Source organism: Schistocerca serialis, chromosome 6 (assembly GCF_023864345.2).
Source record: "Schistocerca serialis cubense isolate TAMUIC-IGC-003099 chromosome 6, iqSchSeri2.2, whole genome shotgun sequence".
Lineage (NCBI taxonomy): Eukaryota > Metazoa > Arthropoda > Insecta > Orthoptera > Acrididae > Schistocerca > Schistocerca serialis.
Genome location: NC_064643.1, coordinates 213,318,792 through 213,341,191, shown reverse-complemented (window position 1 = coordinate 213,341,191; position 22,400 = coordinate 213,318,792).

Here is a 22,400-nt window from a genome sequence, read left to right as displayed (position 1 = left end):
TAATGACAGTGAATTGGCTATGAACCACTTATTAATGTCTGTTAAAATTTGATTAGCTGCCCTTTCTAAATTCATATTTGATTTACTATTTATTGCAATGTTTGTATCATCTGCAAATAAAAACTTGGCATCTGGTAATGTAACAGATGACAGGTCATTAATATACACAAGAAACAGTAGTGGACCTAGTATAGAACCTTGGGGAACACAACATATATTTTCTTCTCAGTCAGATGATATCTGATTGCGTACTGCTGAAGTGTTACATAATGACACCTTTTGTTTTCTATTAGTAAGATATGACTGAAACCACTTTGCAACACTACCACTGACGCCATAATATTTTAATTTACATGAAAGAATACTGTGATTTACACAGTCAAATGCCTTTGACAGGTCACAGAATATGCCAGTTGCCTCTAATTTGTTGTCCAACGAATTCAGGACATTTTTGCTGTAAGTATAAATAGCTTTCTCAATATCAGAACCCTTAAGAAACCTGAACTGTGACTTTGACAGTATGTTATTTTCACTAAGGTGCTTAAGTAGATGCTTGAACATAACCTTTTCAAAGATTTTTGAAAAAGGTGGCAAAAGTGAGATCGGTCGGTAATTTGACAGCATTTCTTTGTCCCCTTTCTTGTGGAGACGTATAACTTCAGCATATTTAAGCCAGTGCGGGAATGTTCCGGTGACAAGTGATTGATTACACAAATAACTTAAGATATGACTAAGCTCACATGAACACTTTTTTATTAACTTTGTTGATATATTATCATAACCACTAGAATGCTTTGATTTCAAGGACTTTATGATGGATTCTATTTCTTTGGGTGAAGTAAGTGTCAATTCCATTTTACTGAGTTTGCTTGTGTGCACTGGTCTCAGATATTCCATTGCATTATTTACTGAACCTGACAACCCCATGCTATCAGTAACCGAAACAAAATACTTGTTTAAATCGTTTGCAACACAACATGCGTTTGTTACCAGGGTTTCATTTATTTTTAGAGCTATTTGTTCCTCCTCTTTTCTGGTACTACCTGTCTCTGACTTAACTATATCCCATATTGTTTTTATTTTATGGCTGGATGTATTTATCTTCTTCTCATAATGCAGGTGTAGGGATTTATGGATAACCTTCTTCAATATTTTGCAGTAATTTTTCTAATGAGCTATAATGCTAGTATCAAAGGTGTCCCTACATATCAGATAGAGTTTCCTTTTTGTCTCACATGATATCTTTATCCCTTGTGTGATCCATGGTTTCTTATTAGACTTCTGCTTAATTTGAGTTACCTTCAGAGGAAAACAATTTTCAAATAAGGTGCTAACTTTACTGATGAATGTTTTGTATTTTCCATTTGTGTCTTGGATGCTGTAAACATCCATCCAATCTATTTCTTTGACCAATCTCCTAAATTTCTCAGTTTTTGACTGTTTTATTGGCCTCCTGTACTCAGTTCTGATAGATTTTTTACCCTGACAATTTTCAAACTTTAATGTTAGGTGTTGCATGTCATGGTCAGATAGCCTATTTACTACTGGTTTTGAAAGCCCTAGTTGAGAAATTTACACAAGAAATTAAATTGAATGACAATGTAACTGATTTCAGTAACTGTTCACTGACAGTGTTTTTCAGGACATCTATATTAAAATCACCAGCAAGCACTAGTTCTTTGTTTTTTAATTTTAGATGAGATAATAAATCTTCAAGATTGTTTATAAAAAAAAAAACAGGTTGAAATTGCCTGAAGGTGCTATGTATATGACTACTATTATAAAGGACCTATTATGAAATTCTATCTCTGTTGCACATGCTTCTAAGTGCTGCTCTTAAGTAAAATTTATTAATGTCAATAATCTTAAGTTTAAAACTGTTTATAACAAATGTGGCAACTCCTCCTTTCTCCATCTTTTGCCTACAGAAGTAGGAGGCTAACTTAAATTATGTAAGGTTTAACACTGAGGCTGACCTGTTAAAATTCTTGAAATCTATAAATGCTTTCTCCCAATTAAATTTCACATGGACCTGTTCCACATCCCATGCCACTTTCCTTGATGTTGACCTCTAGTTCACTGAAGGTCAGCTACACAGTTCCGTTCACATTAAGCTTCTAAAAAATAATAGTACTTACATTTTGACAATTGTCACCTTTCCATGTCAAACGTTCCCATCAACAAAGCATTGGCATTCAAGGCAAACATATTTGTTTGGATGCAGACTCTTTTACAGCGACACACCACCATTCTCATCTCAGCCTTGGCTGGACGTAATTACCTCACCAGTGTAGTTCAAAATCACATCACATCCAATCCTGATACTGCCAATCCCTCCAACAAACAACTTAGGAGTACACCTCTTGTCAGTCAGTATTATCCAGGTCTTGAATGTATTAATCAGCTACTTTGACAAGGTCATGACTTACTAAAATCATGCTCTGAAATGAGGTCTGTCCTGCCCGACATTTTGCTCACCACACCTAGAATAGCCTTTCATTGCCCTCCCAATCCCCGCATTATCCTTGTCGGACCCTATGCTCCTTCTACAACCATTTCCCTACCCTATGGCTCCTACCCCTTTGATCATTCCCACTGTAACACCTACCCTATGCACCCTCGTACACCACCTACACCAGTGCTGTAACTGGCAAAACATATACTATCAAAGGGAGAGTCACCTGCCAAACAACACCAGCTTTATGTAAGCACATTTGGTCTTTTACATTGGCATGACTACCACCAAGTTATCATTTAGGATGAATGAGCACAGACAGAGGGTGTATACTGGAAATACACAATATCCTGAATAGAATAGAATAGAATAGAATATTTTTATTAGCCTTTCAGTATTTTTCATACAATTGGCTTCGTCAAAGTTTACAGAGCGTTTTAGTTTCAGTACAATATTCAAATAGTTACAGAAAGAGGAGAAAAGGAACTAAAGACCTTTTCTTCAGCATTATGTAAACCAATGTTTTAAAATACACACATAAGAAAAGAATCACAGTAAATAACTAGCTTATATAATATCAAAATATTTTCTTCATTACTTCGGTAAAACATATATTTTGATGATTAGTTTCTAAGAATTCTTCAGTTGTATAGAATTCGTTGTTTTTTAGCCAGGTTTGCAATGTATTCTTATATTTATTTAGTCGTACTGTACGAGCTGAGCATGGTAACTTATTGAAAAATTTTATGCTTAAGTATTTATAGTTATTATGGACCACAGCAAGTCTTGTGGAAGGCAGGTCCAGCAGGTGACTGTTTCTTGTACTGTGTGCATGCACATCACATCTCATGTTCAATTTTTTCAGATTTTCTCTAGCATATATTAGACAGTTATATATGTACATGCTTGGCACTGTCATTACGCCAAGAGATTTAAAATAATTTCTGCAGGACTCTCTGGGTGATAACCCCTCCATGCACCTGATTGCTTTCTTCTGCCATCTGAAAATACATTCAGCCCCTGGCGAGTTACCCCAAAGCAATATTCCATATTGCAGTTGGGAATGAAAAAAAGCATAGTATGAGTGGAGTAGCAATTGCTTGCTCACACTGTTTCTTAATTTATACAATAAGAAAAGTACTCGTGCTGGTTTACTACATAGATAATTGGTGTGTCCTTCCCATGAGAGCTTTGGTCTATGATTAGTCCAAGTAATTTCAATGTTTTGTTTTCATTTTTAGTTACTTTGAGATTAAATATTTTCTTCTGTTTTTGTTTGATTTATGCACAGCTGGTTAGCCTGACACCAGTAATTAGCCATTTGCATCATTTCTCTATTTTTGTCCAGTACACTCTGTAAGTTCTCTCCTGTACTTATTAATGTCATATCGTCAGCATATAGTATGTTCTTACACGGTATGTAATTCGAGAAGTCATTAACACAGACAATGAACAGAAAAGGTCCAAGAACAGAGCCTTGGGGTATTCCTCTTTCTATAGAGAGTATTTCTGACTGATTATTTGCATATACAAGTTGTAACCTATTGCTTAGATAATATCTGAATAGTTGGAGTGTGTCATCTTCAACGCCATAGTATTTTAACTTTTTGATGAGTATGTCATGTGACACTGAGTCAAAAGCTTTACTTAGGTCAATGCTCTAGTAAGTGACAATCATGACTTCAGTGCCTGTTTTACCACACATACCATCTGCATTCTTGCCCAGACATCAGTTTCTCAGAACTCCACAGGTGGGAACTGGCATTACATCATGTCCTCAGTTCTCATGACCCACTGGCCTTAATTTACATTAATTCCTTCCACCTCAGCATTTCTTCACAGTAACTACTCCTTTCTTTGCACCATTTTAGTTTTCTATATTTTTTATTTTCAGACTTGCCTACTTTTCACCACCCCCCCACCTCTAGCACATACTACTTAGATTTCTGCTCTTACTGACTTGTGAACAGTGTTTCGTTGGTAATCTCTGTGTTGTTTATTACCCTACCTTTAATCTTAAAGCTATCAGGTTTTCAAATCTTGGCCGGTGCAGTCCCTAACAATCAGTCTTTCCTTCTCATCCCATCCGGTAAGTGTTCCCTGACTCGGGGTTCTGGTTGACTTTTCCAAACTCTCCTCATTTCCTATATCACACCAATCCTTTCCCTTCACCCCTCTTCCTCCCCTTCAAACCTTCTGCCAGAAGGAGCCACTGGCTCTGAAAGCTAGCAGATTTCAATATCTTTATATGTGTGTTCTCCTGCCACTAAATGGTGATCAGATTTTTTTATCTATCCAATTACATTATATTTACAAAATTACATTTTGCATACCTCACAGAAATTCTCAGTTTGTGTCAAAACTGTATATGATTCAACATTTTAAGTATTTTGGATGAAATCAGAACCCAAAAATACGCCAGAAACAAGGAAAAAAATTCATTATAAACCAGTGTAATTACCATTTTTGTCAAGTGAGAGTAATGGGATATTAAGAAGAGGGCATGGCAGTAGGATAGTAAGAGTCAAATTTACAACAGAAATTAATTGGTCTAACAAAGAGTGATAAAGAATAGACAGTAGGAGCCACTGTCTGCTTCTGGCTATAAAATCTTTACTGTAATGTGCTATTATCCAATTTTGACTGATCTGTAACCCAATTTTGACTGATCTGTAACCCATATGTGAGCATATTGTAATATATTGTTACACTCTGTGTGTCCATTCCACAGATCACAGCTCTCCCACATCAGTGCCTTCTACCTATACACACACCAGAATTTCTGGATTTTGTGAAAGAAATAGAGATCTTTCCTGCATGTTATGTCAGTTCAGTTCACCCAGTTTATGTGTTGTGCATGGAGAGAGAGGAAAAGACATATATCCAGACACTACACCTGCCAACCAATCAATCTTATATCATAGGTGACACAATATCATTAAACTATACACTTGCAAATGTCCACATGCAGCTTATGCTACATGTTGTATGTCATATGTAGAAAGATGGCTATGAACAATAGATTAGTGCAAGTGGAAATGACTTCTTTTAAATAATTCATTACTGCTGCTGAATCATGCATCAGGGAAATGCTTGAATAGGAAAGTGTCTGCAGAAGATAAAATGAAACAAAGATCAATAAAGATAGAGAAAAGAGGAGGAGAGATGGGGGTGGAAAAGGCTGAGAGTTGTCAAAAATAGCTCAGGTGCTAGGAAACTGTAGGATAGGAAAAAGACTAAATGAATATACCAAGAAGAAAGCCGTCCAACAAAATAAAAAATAGTCTAATCTTGAAAGCAGTGTGGTTTGGACCAAGTGTATGTTGCAGTATAGTTTGTGAATTGTGGTTTATTTCTTTATTTATCTGTCCAAGAATCATTTTAGTACATTGTTTGTACATGTAATATAGGACAGTGGTAAACCTAGTTAATTTACAATACAGTAGTCATTTATGCTCAAGTCATGTACACCTTTTATTTTTTTCTTTCTTTTTAACAACAATATGGCAAGGATAGATTGCTACTCACCACAAAGAGGAGGCATTGAGCTGCATGCAGACACAATGAAAAGAGTATTACAAATATATACGCTGTCAGACGAAGACCTTCATAAGAAGTAGAACTCTCAAACAACATCTCACACACATGGCTACTGTCTCTGGTCACTGAGGACAGATTCAGTAACAATGGGAAACAGCACTGGGTTGTGAGTCGGAAGGGAAGCCATTAAGCAAAATCAAACAATAGAAAGACCAGGATCGAATAAAGATAATATGGATAAGATAGATTGGTACTTACCATATAGAGGAAGCATTGTCACGGAGAGACGCAGTGAAAAGGAGTACTAGAAATATATATAAGCTTTCAGACAAACTTCTTTCTCAGAAGTATAACTCTCACACATTCAGACAATTACTCACACACCCATGGCTACTGTCTTCAGCTGCTGAGCCTCAGCAAATCTGCGAGAGTTCAACTTCCGAGGAAGTAGGCTATAACAAGCAGCAAACATTTTCCATGTACACAAAGAAACTGGGCGAGGGAACAGCTGGAATTAAATCTGTATTCTCCTCACTGATAAATGGAGGATTAATGATATAACTGTAGAAGAGTATGGAGGTGGCCAGATTACTCTGTACATCTGAGGCATGCAGTTCCATGAGGTCAACAAGGAGTTGGATCAATCATGTTATGGGCTCATACAATGAATGGATATTAATCATCTCTAACTGTTACTGAGGGTAATCTGAGGGCTAGGCAGTACTGAAATAGAATCCTTCAACCTATACATCACACCTGCAGTCAACATTTCAGTGGTGGGTTAATCTATCAAGGTAAAAAGTCATGACCACCTTGCATCAAAGTGTAATCATCATTCTCCAGGAGGCAGTAATCAACTGAATGGAAAGGGTTGCTGTACTTGCTCACAGTGAACCTGACTCGGCATGTATGGTGCCAGTTGAACCTTGCAATGTGTCACTGCACTTTCTCGGGAATAAGATGGCTTCTGTCAAAAAGTGGTGCCGGTTTACATGGCAATGTTGTTGTGGTTACTCCTTCCATCGCCTCCATCTGTAGCAGCAGATGATCGGCTGCGTGGACTAGAAACCAGTCCCCACACCCTCACTGGTCACTTCCCCTAGAAGAAGAACTTAGATGAACATGCTTTCCAGACAAGAGAAATCAAACTGTCACTTGAGAGTCTCTCGTTCCGCTCTGATGAGGCAACACCCCCGGCCATGCTCTCGGCAGTTCGCCCACTCAATGCCGTGTGGCACGTGTCATCATCTGCCGCATTTCACTTGGGTATGCGCAAACTGCAGAATTGTTATCTCACACTTGTTATCATTGTTCTGTTGCTCCTCGAGGTGCTTCTATTGACTACAGTTGTACAAAGCCTGATGCTGGATGCCTGGTTTGTCCTACCGGTATCAGCAATTGGAATACTGTGTGCAGTGTAGTGCAAATAGTGCTGTGAAGTGCAGTGTGTGTGAGGACTACCAGGCAGATTTATTACTGTGGTATCTATAGCTACGATGCCACGGCATAAGTGCAAGTTCATAGGTTGGCACTACAACACCGACATCGACCTCTAGCAAGTGCTGTTGAGTTCTACGAGCGCCGCTGCAGATTCTGCCCACTCGATCGAGAGCAGATGGCTGGGACACTTCGTTTCATAGAGAGACTTTGCACTACTTACGACGGGTCTAAGGCTTTGCTTTCTTTACGTGCAAAGTTATGTAACCATTTCTTAACTTAGTTTTTGCCTATAGTAAACATCTATAGTTGTACACGCAGTACCGAAGTGTTTTACCTCTCCAGCCCCAACTCGCTTCCGTCCTTCAGCCAACCTTTCAGTTTTCAGGAGCAGACTCACACGCCACCTTCCAGGCGGGATACAAAATAAAGGAACATAAATTGTTCCTTCACTGTCACATCCTTGTGGACAGCATGTCACGGATCTTCCAAGTACGTACAGAATTGAGTAACACAACACTGAATTATACGCAGCAAAAGTTTTTGAGTTTGCTGATGCACAAAGCTATGCACTTTACAACAAATGACTTTGTTTTGGTCATTTTAAGCTTAGTCTTCCATATCTACACCCCTTCAATTTACACCAACACAAATTTGCGGAACTACATGTAATCCAGAGGTTTTTCAAGCAGTTTACATTCCAACTTGAATATAAAATTTTGTTGCTGTTACTTCTGTTTTCAGATAGCTTTCTGTCCGTAATACTTGTGGACAATATTACCATTTATAAGGAGACAACTCCTGAGACCTATTAAATGGATACTTCTGCAACACTCCACCTAATAGTGGAGGTTGAGAAATATTCATCTCAATCATCACAGGATCTTCTGAATCTCTGATTTAAGTTCTCCATTCAGGTCTAAACCAGGGAATTACTATCAATTCTGGAACCAAAAGTGATAGCTCAGCTTCAATCTTGTATGCAAGACTATGTGTCTTCATTAATTCAACAAATAACCAGGATGAACCAAGGATGGCTTCTGATTCCAGGTGGCAGGCATCAGTCGTGCCACCGTGAGCTATTACGTGCATCCATTGCACCCAGTGCACTCAATACTTACCCACGGATCCAGCTACACATCTTGGGCAAGATCCTCATCAAACGAACTAAGGGGGCACTAGTTTTTCTTCACAACCTGCCTCTTATTTCCCTGAGGGGCTTCATCACCTGCCTGACATTGAGACTTCCAACGGCCAGAAATCTCACGATCTTTATTTGTCCAGACCTTTCAGGAAATTTGTCTACAGTTGCAACAGACTAAGTGTCCTGTGTTGGTTCAATTGTGCTCTCAGAAATGAGCAAGACGTCAAATCTGTGGCATAGGCATAGGTGAATAACTGTCTTCTCCTGCTCAGAGCACCACTGTTATTCATTCAGCCACAGTGAGTGTGAACAGGCCAGTCACACTTCTCAGAATGCACTACAATGTCAGGGATCCCAAACGATGCTAGATGCACTAGAGTTGTCATATATTTCACCACAAGTTCTTCAACACCACCACAAACACAGCAGCAGCCTGAAGTCTGTCGACCATGGCCAATACAACCTCCAGCTGATTTTCTTGCACTAGTCTCCCGAGTGCTGCACATTCTTCATTAATCTTTATTTCTGAATAGCTAGTTGATTTTACTTGCTTTGGCATTGAATTACCATCTGTAACAAAATTTATCATCGTGTTATTGAATTATTTTATTAATAAAAGTTCTGTTGTATAGAGTTGGGATACTTTGAAATTACTGTGAGATAAGGTCTTAATTTTAGAATCCTCAGAACTAGGATGGTAACCAGGAGCTACATCTGAAAAAATTAGTTCAAAAACCATTATCCTCCATCACATTACTTTGTTCACTTGTGATTAATAAACTGCTTGTTGATGAGTGCACGGTTTGTTTAGTGCTTCCTGAAAAATTGTGATTTTGTAATTATTTTGGCACTGAGCATCATCTTTTAATAAAATCTTCAATTAACATTGTCAATATTAGCATTTTTTTTACTAGACACCATGCACAGAACTCTGTAATTCATATACCAGCACAGCCTCATTCATCCTATGTTCTCTGATCCTTTTGTTTGGTTGTGCCATTTTCACAAAACAATTGTCTAGAATGTGTTTTTTAGTTTACAGAATATGACCAACAAATATTAAAAACGATTGTTTATTTTGTGATCGCTACCACCAATAAGAAGTTCTGCTCACCAGAATTTACTTTACTGCAGAGACCTGGGGTGGAGGACCATTACAGTGGTAGTGTTGAGGTTAGGTAACAGTGTTGTCAGGATGATAATTGATGGTTGCTCATGGAAACATCAATATTAGTCATATATTTTACTGGAGAAGAAACTACAACACTGAAAGCAACACTGTGCAGCAGCAACACCTGCCTGGGAATGTACTGGTGACAGCACCTGTGATGGTGCTGATGCAATAGGCTATAAAGGCTTTTATATCTTTGTGAGGGTGGAGACCCTTGCCTCTTCCTGTTTTCTCATAAACTAACCTGTATGTCGCAGGCTATGGTATACTGAAAATAACATACGGTCCTGAATAGAGTAATTGCCACTTCTTATTCATTTGCCAAATTTTGTCGATTTAGGGTGTGCCTGTAAGAGGACTCGTTGCCCTTCAAAAAACACGTTTCAGTTTCTTGTTATAAATTTTCCTTCTATTCTCAGCCCTGTTTTCTAGTGTAAATATGGCTTGTTTGATTTTGTCTTGTAGTGTTATTTCTGTAGTGGGTACCTTTGGTATGGGCGACTCCCAGTATTTTTTTTGTTTTGTCGAGAACATCAATTCATTAGGTGTGAAACCTGTTGAAGAATGTGGAAGGTAACTGACCTATTGCATGAAATGAGTTACTTATTCTATCCATTGGGTGTGTTTGTGAGGGTTGTATGTCCTAATAAATGGGTTAAATTCTTTAGAGATTCATTCTACGGGGCTTGCTTCTGGGTGAAAAAGGCTTACTAATATGTGCTTTATGCCCTGTGACGTCACAAATTGTTTCCTCTTTTGCCCCAAAAAATATGAAGCGTTATCAGCTAGTAGTACCTTTGGTTTACCTGCTCTTCTCAAATAGTCTCCTTCAATTCTTTTTCTGATATTTGTGGCTGTTGCATTTTTAGTGGCATACATTTTGATATGTTTCGGGAAAATATCATGTAGTGCTACTACGTATCTTAGTCCTTTACTTCTTGGATATGGACCAGCTATACCCAGGGATACTATATCTAAGAGGGTTTTTTGTGAGCATTGGGTGTAGCTCAGTATATTTTGACACATTGGACTGCTTTTATTTTTGACATATTGCACACTTTCTTAATACCTGTAGGGCTCGCCTTCTCAAATTTGGAAAGTAATAAAGTGTTGCAATATTTTCAGGAAATTTGCCTATTCCATAATGTCCCCATACATCATGTGTGTCTTATAAATTAGTTGATATAATCTTCAGGAATACGCACACACCACTGTTCAGATTTTTCATGCTTCCTATGAAACAAAACGCCCTTGTACTCCTAGTACCATTTACTTACCTTTCCACCTTCATCTTGCTTACGGTTTTGCATGACTTTACTCCATCTGTGATCTTGCTGTGGTATAATTTTCATTTGCTTACAAACATTACGGTAATCAGACTATTATGCTGTACTTTGCATTAATAACGTTCTGATTTCTGCATCCTGCTGTGCTAATTCACCAAATTCCTCTAAACCTTGTGGTAACCTAGACAAGGCATCTGCAATAACATTCTGACTTCCTTTAATATAAATAATATCAAAACTGAATTCTTGTAAATATAGACACCACCTAGCTAATCTAAGGTGCAATAGTTTACATGTTAAAAGAAATGACAGTGACTGATGGTCACAGTAAACTTTGGTATTCTTGCATCACAAAAAACATTCAAACTTTTTAAACACCCATATTACAGCTAAACTTTCTAATTCTGATACAGAGTAAGATTTCTCTGCTTCTGATAATGTGCGACTAGCAAAACTGATGACCTTGGGTACTTCCTTACCTTCTTCCTCTTGCATCTGGAATAAGCATGTCCCCCAGCCCTTGAGATGAGGCATCTGTGCAAAGACAAAAATCCTTGGACATGTCAGAGTGGCTAAGAATGTCTGCATTGACTAATGCCTGCTTAATGTTGTTTAAGTCCTTACACTTATCATCCCATAAACAAAGCCTATTTTTTCATAAAAAGTTGAGCAATGCATCACTGTTCATCAGTTTCTGTCATATGAATTTAAAAAAAAAAAAAAATGCTAGTCCTAAAAAAGCTTTTAGTTATTTTTTATTCCTTGGAACTGAACAATTGTGTATGGCATCAAGTTTCTTAGGATCAAGTAATGTACCTTGTCCTAAAAATTTGAATTGCTCCTTACAAAACTAGACTTTTTAAAATTGGCTGTTACTCTGCAATCTGCAAATTAATGAAGCACCTGTTCAATGAGCCTGATATGTTCTAACCAAGTAGGTGTGGCTATTAGCATGTCATATACATAAACAGCGCGACATTTCTAAGCAGTTCTGGTCCTAAAACCTTGTCCAATGCAGATATAAACTCTCCTGCACTAAAGTTCAGTCCAAAATGTAGAACACAGAATTCGTAACTGCTGACACCACAAACAAATGCCGTATATTTTCGACTTTCTTCGTGGTGCTTTATTTGCCAGTATGGCATCTTGAGGTTGAGTATACTGAAATATTTTGTATTGTAAAACTTTAGAAGCTGTTCGTCCAAGTTGAGATCAAGAATACTGAAATATTTTGTATTGTAAAACTTAAGAAGCTGTTCGTCCAAGTTGTCTGGTCTTATGTGTGCTGGTACTATAATATTACTGATACGTCTAGCATCGAGAACTAATCTTACAGAACCATCTGGTTTGCTTACTGGTAATATTGGACTACTATAGTGAGAAAATGAAAGTTGTATAATTCCCCATTTAATCATAAGATTGATCTATTCCCTTACTGCCTCTCGTTTTGCCCATGGAATAGGATATGACATTACACAAAACGTTTCGTGTGGATATACTTTAAATTTATATTCATAGTCTTTGATTACTCCTGGCTCCTTACCGAAAACATTGGCATACTTAAATAACAAGTTAGAAAGTTCTTGTCATTGCATCTCATTTAGTACCTGTGATTCGCTTAAGTTTCTGCTCTACCATTTTGTAACTAACCTCAGTGTTTGCTTCTTGTTCTGCATCAAATTTGTTTGTGAAATATACTGTTGGAAAGGAATATTGTATCACTGCATTTGACTCTGGTGAAAGTTGCACTTCACTGTAAAATGTTCAATTTGTAATGGAATAAGTGCCCGATGTTTAAACATTTTAGTTTCACTGATTGTAGCAGTTTGCACCTCGCCATGTTGGGAATGTATGTCAATGTTAAATATTTTCACCTTAGTGATTGCTTGTATTTGTTCTTCCTTGGCTTTATCTACTATATCTAACTCATGCTGATGCAAATCATCCTTGATGTCACCTTGTTTGTAAAACCTTATAAAACATGTTTGTAATTCTGCTTTGCCCCCACTCTCAGAGGTCAATACCCTGCGGCTTAACTATGACCGGTTGGCGTTTTCCAACGGCATAGTGTGACTTAATTCGTTACTTGGAGAAATTTCAGTTAGTTGCAGCGTGTGGGTACTTCGCCAATTTGTGTCGTTAGCTGCTTAGCTACCGTGCAGTTATTTTGCCGCCCAGTGGTCATCTGCAGTACAGCGTAAGGCATGGCAATGTGGCCGCGCGTCATTGCCACTGCTGCGGCTGACAGTTTGTATTCATGTTCGGCATACAGCCTTGTGAACTGTAATTCGCTCATGCATTGAAATTACCCTGTTTTGGAAATTTCTTTTAAATCGTATGTGATTTTGCTATTGTGTGTTTAGATCACGTTTTACTGACTGATTTACACAACTATGCTGTTGCTGTGCCTGCTTTTCTGTTGCTCTATTGGGTACTGGTCTTTCCTCATGGAATTATGACTATAGAATCGAGCACTGAAAGAAAATATTCAGTGTCGTGCTCTGGCAATGTGACTAATTTTTCTCTAATGTGCGATGGTAAACGCCTTTCAACATTTTTAACACGTCTACCTGTGATGTTGGGTTTATCCAGTAGCGTGTCTTGTTCAGGTATTTTTCAAAGTATCCACATAGACTGCCGTATTTGCCGCTGAATGGTGCAGGGTTGAAAACCTCGCGTCTGAGTCTTTCTTGCACTGCCTCAGACCAGTACTTGTCGACGAGAGCTCGTTCAAATTGGATATAAGTGTTGCAATGTTCGGCCACTTCAGTTGCCCATAAAAGCACATCACCTTGCGTATATCCTATGACAAATCTGATTTTCTGTGCTTCCGTCCAGCTGCGTGGAAATACACGATGCATAGCACTAATAAATATTACGGGATTCATTCTTTTACCTTCGATAGTGAATGTAGGAAACAGTCCATGTCTCAGCAAACCTTCGTCTGCAAAAATAGTCGATGGACACATTGTCTTTTCGGTCATATTTATGTGCTTATTGTAGTTACCTGTAATTCCGGTTGGTAATTGCTCATGCTTGGAGTTGTGGGTATGTTTACATTTTGCACTCTACAACTGTCACTGGTACCTACTGTGGGACTCATGACAATTTGTGGATACTGGATACCAACAGATTGTGGTTTGTTCACTGTAGCCTGTATATTATATACATGCACATTTCGAGATCTGGTAATATTTTCTTCTAAAAGATTGTGGATCCTATTTTCCGTGGCTTGTAGCTTAATGTTTAACTTGTTCACTATTTCATTTTCTATTTTATGAATAGCCTATTCTACTACATCTGTGTACAACTTACAATCTGTTACTGACTTCTCTGCAATGGTATTATCTTTATCTAACGTACCTGCTTCAACTTGACTAATGATATCACTCAAATTTTCATCGATCTTCTCTGTCTTTCTCCTCCTTAGCACATGCTGAGTCAACTTCCAATGTTGCTACCCTTAAAGGTTCTACTAGATCATTACAGTTGTTAAAATAATCTATTTTCTGTTTTAACTCCATAATGTTACTGTTAACTTCAGAAAGTACTTCATGCTTTACCTGTATTTCCATATCATTCAATTTTTCGTCGATTTCAGTGTGAAAGTTTTTGGCTAAGTCATCGAATTTCTGTGAGACCGTGTCTTGCAAATCCTTGAATACTTGTTTTTGTTCTTGTTTCATTGTATTTACATCTTGTGTGATGGTGTTCAGATTGTGTGTCAAACTGTGGTATTCATATAACTGAAATTGGTGTTCATATTACGTTTCATATCAATAAATTTCACATTTGTGTTAGATAATAACTGCCATATTAGTGCTTCAGTTGTACCACTGTGGTTGTTGTCAGCTGTATTTTCCAAGTGTTCGTGTTGTAACCAAGTGGTATTTGTAACGTGTTGTCAAAATTCATATTGGAATCGCTCTCCAATGTTTCATTCATGAGCGGTCTGTCACACTGGGAGATGTGTGACATTGACATTGTCTTGTCAGTTGTGAACACTGTGTCGTCAAGTTTGATCTGCTGTGGAGCGTCGCTATCATTTGTCACTCCAGCGACAAGCTTTCTGCAGTAAGCATGCATGGCGCCTGAACTTCAATTGTACAATCTCGCAATTCTACACCATCTTGGCTGATTACGTTTTCACTATTGTTATCAACAATGGGCATATATTTTTCGGCCTTGTATGAATATGCAAAAAAAAAAACAAAAAAAATACCCACGAAAATGTTAAAAATTTCATATGCTAACCATTGTTGTTGTTGTTGTGGTCTTCAGTCCTGAGACTGGTTTGATGCAGCTCTCCATGCTACTCTATGCTGTGCAAGCTTCTTCATCTCCCAGTACCTACTGCAACCTACATCCTTCTGAATCTGCTTAGTGTATTCATCTCTTGGTCTCCCTCTACGATTTTTACCCTCCACGGTGCCCTCCAATGCTAAATTTGTGATCCCTCGATGCCTCAAAACATGTCCTACCAACCGATCCCTTCTTCTAGTCAAGTTGTGCCACAAACTTCTCTTCTCCCCAATCCTATTCAATACCTCCTCATTAGTTACGTGATCTACCCACCGTATCTTCAGCATTCTTCTGTAGCACCACATTTCGAAAGCTTCTATTCTCTTCTTGTCCAGACTAGTTATTGTCCATGTTTCACTTCCATACATGGGTACACTCCATACAAATACTTTCAGAAACGACTTCCTGACACTTAAATCTATACTCGATGTTAACATATTTCTCTTCTTGAGAAACGCTTTCCTTGCCATTGCCAGTCTACATTTTATATCCTCTCTACTTCGAACATCATCGGTTATTTTACTCCCTAAATAGCAAAACTCCTTTACTACTTTAAGTGTCTCATTTCCTAATCTAATTCCCTCAGCATCACCCGACTTAATAAGACTACATTCCATTATACTCGTTTTGCTTTTGTTGATGTTCATCTTATATCCTCCTTTCAAGACACTGTCCATTCCTTTCAACTGCTCTTCCAAGTCCTTTGCTGTCTCTGACAGAATTACAATGTCATTGGCGAACCTCAAAGTTTTTACTTCTTCTCCATGAATTTTAATACCTACTTCGAATTTTTCTTTTGTTTCCTTTACTGCTTGCTCAATATACAGATTGAATAACATCGGGGAAAGGCTACAACCCTGTCTCACTCCTTTCCCAACCACTGCCTCCCTTTCATGCCCCTCGACTCTTATAACTGCCATCTGGTTTCTGTACAAATTGTAAATAGCCTTTCGCTCCCCGTATTTTACCCCTGCCACCTTCAGAATTTGAAAGAGAGTATTCCAGTTAACATTGTCAAAAGCTTTCTCTAAGTCTACAAATGCTAGGAATGTAGGTTTGCCTTTTCTTAATCTTTCTTCTAAGATAAGTCGTAAGGTCAGTATTGCCTCACGTGTTCCAACATTTCTACGGAATCCAAACTGATCTTCCCCGAGGTCGGCTTCTATCAGTTTTTCCATTCGTCTGTAAAGAATTCGCGTTAGTATTTTGCAGCTGTGACTTATTAAACTGATAGTTCGGTAATTTTCACATCTGTCAACACGTGCTTTCTTTGGAATTGGAATTATTACATTCTTCTTGAAGTCTGAGGGTATTTCGCCTGTCTCATACATCGTGCTCACCAGGTGGTAGAGTTTTGTCATGACTGGCTCTCCCGAGGCCATCAGTAGTTCTAATGGAATGTTGTCTACTCCCGGGGCCTTGTTTCGACTCAGGTCTTTCAGTGCTCTGTCAAACTCTTCACGCAGTATCTTATCTCCCATTTCGTCTCCATCTACATCCTCTTCCATTTCCATAATATTGTCCTCAAGTACATCGCCCTTGTATAAACCCTCTATATACTCCTTCCACCTTTCTGCCTTCCCTTCTTTGCTTAGAACTGGGTTGCCATCTGAGCTCTTGATATTCATACAAGTGGTTCTCTTCTCTCCAAAGGTCTCTTTAGTTTTCCTGTAGGCAGTGTCTTTCTTACCCCTAGTGAGATAAGCCTCTACATCCTTACATTTGTCCTCTATCCATCCCTGCTTAGCCATTTTGCACTTCCTGTCGATATCATTTTTGAGACGTTTGTATTCCTTTTTGCCTGCTTCATTTTCTGCATTTTTATATTTTCTCCTTTCATCAATTAAATTCAATATTTCTTTTGTTACCCAAGGATTTCTATTAGCCCTCGTCTTCTTACCTACTTGATCGTCTGCTGCCTTCACTACTTCATCCCTCAGAGCTACCCATTCTTCTTCTACTGTATTTCTTTCTCCCATTTCTGTCAATTGTTCCCTTATGCTCTCCCTGAAACTCTTTACAACCTCTGGTTCTTTCAGTTTATCCAGGTCCCATCTCCTTAAATTCCCACCTTTTTGCAGTTTCTTCAGTTTCAATCTGCAGTTCATAACCAATAGATTGTGGTCAGAATCCACATCTGCCCCAGGAAATGTCTTACAATTTAAAACCTGGTTCCTAAATCTCTGTCTTACCATTACACAATCTATCTGATACCTTTTAGTATCTCCAGGATTCTTCCAGGTATACAACCTTCTTTTATGATTCTTGAACTAAGTGTTAGCTATGATTCAGTTATGCTCTGTGCAAAATTCTACAAGGCGGCTTCCTCTCTCATTCCTTCCCCCCAATCCATATTCACCTACTATGTTTCCTTCTCTCCCTTTTCCTACTGACGAATTCCAGTCACCCATGACTATTAAATTTTCGTCTCCCTTCACTACCTGAAAAATTTCTTTTATCTCGTCATACATTTCATCTATTTCTTCATCATCTGCAGAGCTAGTTGGCATATAAACTTGTACTATTGTAGTAGGCATGGGCTTTGTGTCTATCTTGGCCACAATAATGCGTTCACTATGCTGTTTGTAGTAGCTAACCCGCACTCCTATTTTTTTATTCATTATTAAACCTACTCCTGCATTGCCCCTATTTGATTTTGTATTTATAACCCTGTAATCACCTGACCAAAAGTCTTGTTCTTCCTGCCACCGAACTTCGCTAATTCCCACTGTATCTAACTTTAACCTATCCATTTCCCTTTTTAAATTTTCTAACCTACCTGCCTGATTAAGGGATCTGAAATTCCACGCTCCGATCCGTAGAATGCCAGTTTTCTTTCTCCTGATAATGACGTCCTCTTGAGTAGTCCCCGCCCGGAGATCCGAATGGGGGACTATTTTACATCCGGAATATTTTATCCAAGAGGACGCCATCATCATTTCATCATACAGTAAAGCTGCATGTCCTCGGGAAAAATTACGGCTGTAGTTTCCCCTTGCTTTCAGCCGTTCGCAGTACCAGCACAGCAAGGCCATTTTGGTTAATGTTACAAGGCCAGATCAGTCAATCATCCAGACTGTTGCCCCTGCAACTACTGAAAAGGCTGCTGCCCCTCTTCAGGAACCACACGTTTGTCTGGCCTCTCAACAGATACCCCTCCGTTGTGGTTGCCCCTACGGTACGGCCATCTGTATCGCTGAGGCACGCAAGCCTCCCCACCAAAGGCAAGGTCCATGGTTCATGGGGGATGCTAACCATTACACTTGACAAATGAAGTTCACGTGATGTCAAAGCCTGTTTTACATCTATTATGATGCACAATCTATTGTGCCACAATTCTTTATGTTTTACTGACAATATGTATCACACTGAAAAATTTACGTAAATTTTTCGCAAATAAAATTCAAGGAAGGGAATAATGAGGAAAGGATCTATTTACATCAAAGGAAGCGCTACGAGGCGTAACCATGCAAGCAAATTGCGTAGCCGTCTTACGTTTGCTGTGCCAAACAAAACAGCTTACTATGGAAAATGTTACGTGACCTGCGTCTAATTCCTATTACTTTCCAAAATTTCTCCTCAATTTTTGCCTTTTTGCAATACTTGTTCCCCGTCGTGATTCATGCAATCAGAAAATACAGACAATTAGTTTTTTTTATGACTCTTAACAATGTCATACAAATTTCTCACTATAACAACAATTAACAAACACTACCCACAACCGGTGCTCTGAAGTCCTGGAACACAGGTCAACAGTTGTAATAAAAAAAAATAATTAATTAGTGAATATTACTAAATATTATTGACTATGCGTACGAAGACACATTTTTGTAGGACATAATTATTAAAAATGTTCTGTGCTTATTTGCATCTTTTGGCCACCGGACTTCGCTCACATTTTAATTATGGCTCCAGGAGGAGGACTCCGGGAGCACCGGCACTTGTCGTAATCAAGAAAATCCTCCTTATACGTTCTTCTCTTCACTTCAATAAATAAAAAATGACTTGATACTGTTGTTCAATATAAAATTATTTACGCACACGTATGATACATAGAGCTCGCAATACATCATATCTAAAATCGCAAATCTTCATCGTCCTTCCAGCTACGAGAAAGTGTACGAGTAAAACAAAGAAACTACAAAAACTGAATTTTTTTCTTTCATTTGTCTGCGACTTATCGTGCATTCATAATTAATGTCTTTGCCAACTGTCTGGTCGCTCGGTGTTTCATTTTTTTCTTCTTTTTTTTCCTAATAAATCTTAATTTTACAGCATCCTGGGGGAGCCTTTCACCATGTACCTACACACCACAAATAAGAAAATAAACATGCTTATATTGTAATGTTAACTGGAAAATATAAAGTCATTCCAAGTTTGAAGAAAAGAAAGGCACTGAAGGTGCTCGTTTTTCAGTAGAGCAAAGTAATATAAAAAGAACTTGCAAAATCTTTAACAAAATGCCCCAATAGAAAGACAGTTGCTGAAAGCTGGAACAAAGCTATAATTATTTTGCTCATAAGAAAGGAGAGATATGAAAGTGAAAAGCTATAGCCCTATCAGGTTTCAATCTGAAATGTACACTTCCATCCTAATATAAGCGACATCAGTTCAATCTGAACTAACAAGTGTAAACAACAGATTTGAATTTGACCTGTCAATTAGTTAGCAGGCACTAAGAGTAGTGGATGTGTCGAAAGTTTTAAGAATGTAATACAAATCCCAGTTTTTCCAAAACCTTACCTTCATGTCTTCCCATAATACATTATTTCAAGCAGTATACAATGCTGCTTACTTTCAAATTGATTTAATTAATTTCAAAAATTCCTTTTTTTGTAGTAGGAAAAAAAAAACAGAACTATTCTTCTACTAGTGACGAATCTGTATCTTTTTTCCCTATTCAAGCAGTGTTTTTTCGCTTATATTCTCCAGTTATTTATAATATCAGCTGAGCTTGAAGTAACTCCACTGAATGTATTACAATCAACTAACTAACTACACTTACCACAAAATTTTCCAGTTACAATTATTAACAGGGGACATCATCAAAAAAAAAAAAAAAAAGTAGTACAACCATGCTGAAAGGCATGTAAGACAAAACACACCTAATGCAAGATTTGCTGGTCCATGAATTTTATCAACAATGAAGAAATGGGTGCTCAGATACATTCATACATAGAAGTAGCTTAGATTAAATGTTCTGTTAGCCACTGAATATCTCATCTCTTGTTGCAAGTGCCACTAGTTGGTCCACAACCACCAAACCCTACTGGCCTTGACATATAGTCTCCAACACCGCCTGTGTGAACTGTCTCCCCAGCAAATAGAATTCACCTTCATTACTAAATGCATCACTCAAGGTATAATTGTTTTTTAACACTACTAAATATGTTATCACCTGCTATCATAAACTCATCCTAGGTTCACAAATACAAGGTATTTAAGGCACCAAAATACCAGTATATAGCATTTTCAGTGCAAGAGGGATATCATTCACAGCTGCAATATGCATTACACTGAATACTGCAGAATTCTCTTGACGGCTTTTTGCCAATATCTCCATCGGATACATCCTCATGGAGAATGTTTGGAGCTGTACTTTCAATGTATTCACATTTTATTCGATGCAGTGTGTTTTGATCTAACATCAAATTCTTCCTGTGGGTAGTCTCAATTTCTCAATTTAATAATTATTGATTAAGAATCAACTCTTATCAATTCATATTGTACTGCTTTCTTGCCGAGAGAGAGTGAGAGAGAGAGAGGTGGGTGGGAGGGGGGGGGGACTACTGAATTAAATATAGTCACAAGAGCTGTATACACCCAATATGCCACCAATTTTTCTCGTATTTTGGGCAATTGAAGCACATACTTAGATGTAACAAACTGCTGTTCTAGTACGAGAAAGGAAATACCAGCCATTGAGCAGTGGTGTTTGCGCAACCCCCTCCAGTGACAGACTGGAAATCTGCACAAACTGCATTTAAGCTATTCCTTTTTTGTTCATCTTGTATTACTACAATGAATCACATTTCTTCAGAAAATAATAATAATAATAATAATAATAATAATAATAATAATAATAATGGTGACAATGACAGTGATACATTTGAGATGAGATATAATAAGGAATCATGTTAACTGCACATTTATTTACCAATACATCCATGTGCATATTTAAAAGTTATCACAAGTCATTGGATTTATAATTTTTGCCATCACTGGTAGGCCAATACTACTTGGGAGGTGCCTATCATAAAAGGATTGATAAAGACATTGAGAGTTCAGAACTTAGGAGTGGACATAAACTTTGCTAATTATAGAACATGTAATTCATTATATGAAGTACAAAGGAGACACCTAGGGTAGGAGGCCCGGCTGTCAATGGCTTCGAGGAACCATTCTAACCAGGTTGTGGAGAAGTGAGGAGGCTGCAAGCAGAGAGCGATGACTTGGGGTTCCACACACTGCCAGCAACCTCCTATGCCTTATGTGACATCCTTCTGCATTCCCTATTGGTGGTGTACTGTAGGTGATGCATGCTGACGTGCACTGCTAGCAGTATCCACCTGTGGAAACTGTGCTTAGCCTGGCAAAACGGGCCTTTACTGGTACAGGCTGCGGGGCAGGCTTCCAATAAATGACTCACAGCAAGGAAAAGGAAATTCTTCCATTCATAAAATTTGGAATAAATTTTCCAAATTTTCCCCATGCAAGTGGCCACCTATACACCCGTCTCATTTCAACAGGAGTGACAACTCATAAAATTTACAAAGGGTGGCAGACACTGCTGGGAAGAGCAGGTTCCCCTGATAGTGGCTTTGTAGACTATAGGAATGTACATCATATAGGGAAGGTACTGTTAAAGCATAAGTCAGGCCCAAACCCGGCTGGGTTGGAGATTTTCTCCGCTCGTGGACTGGCTGTTGTGTTGTCCTTCTCATCATTTCATCCTCATCACTGGCATGCAAGTCGCCCAATGTGGCATCGACTGAAATAAGACTTGCACTTGGAAGCCGAACTTCCCCGGACAGGGCCTCCTGTCCAGCAATGCCATATGCTCAT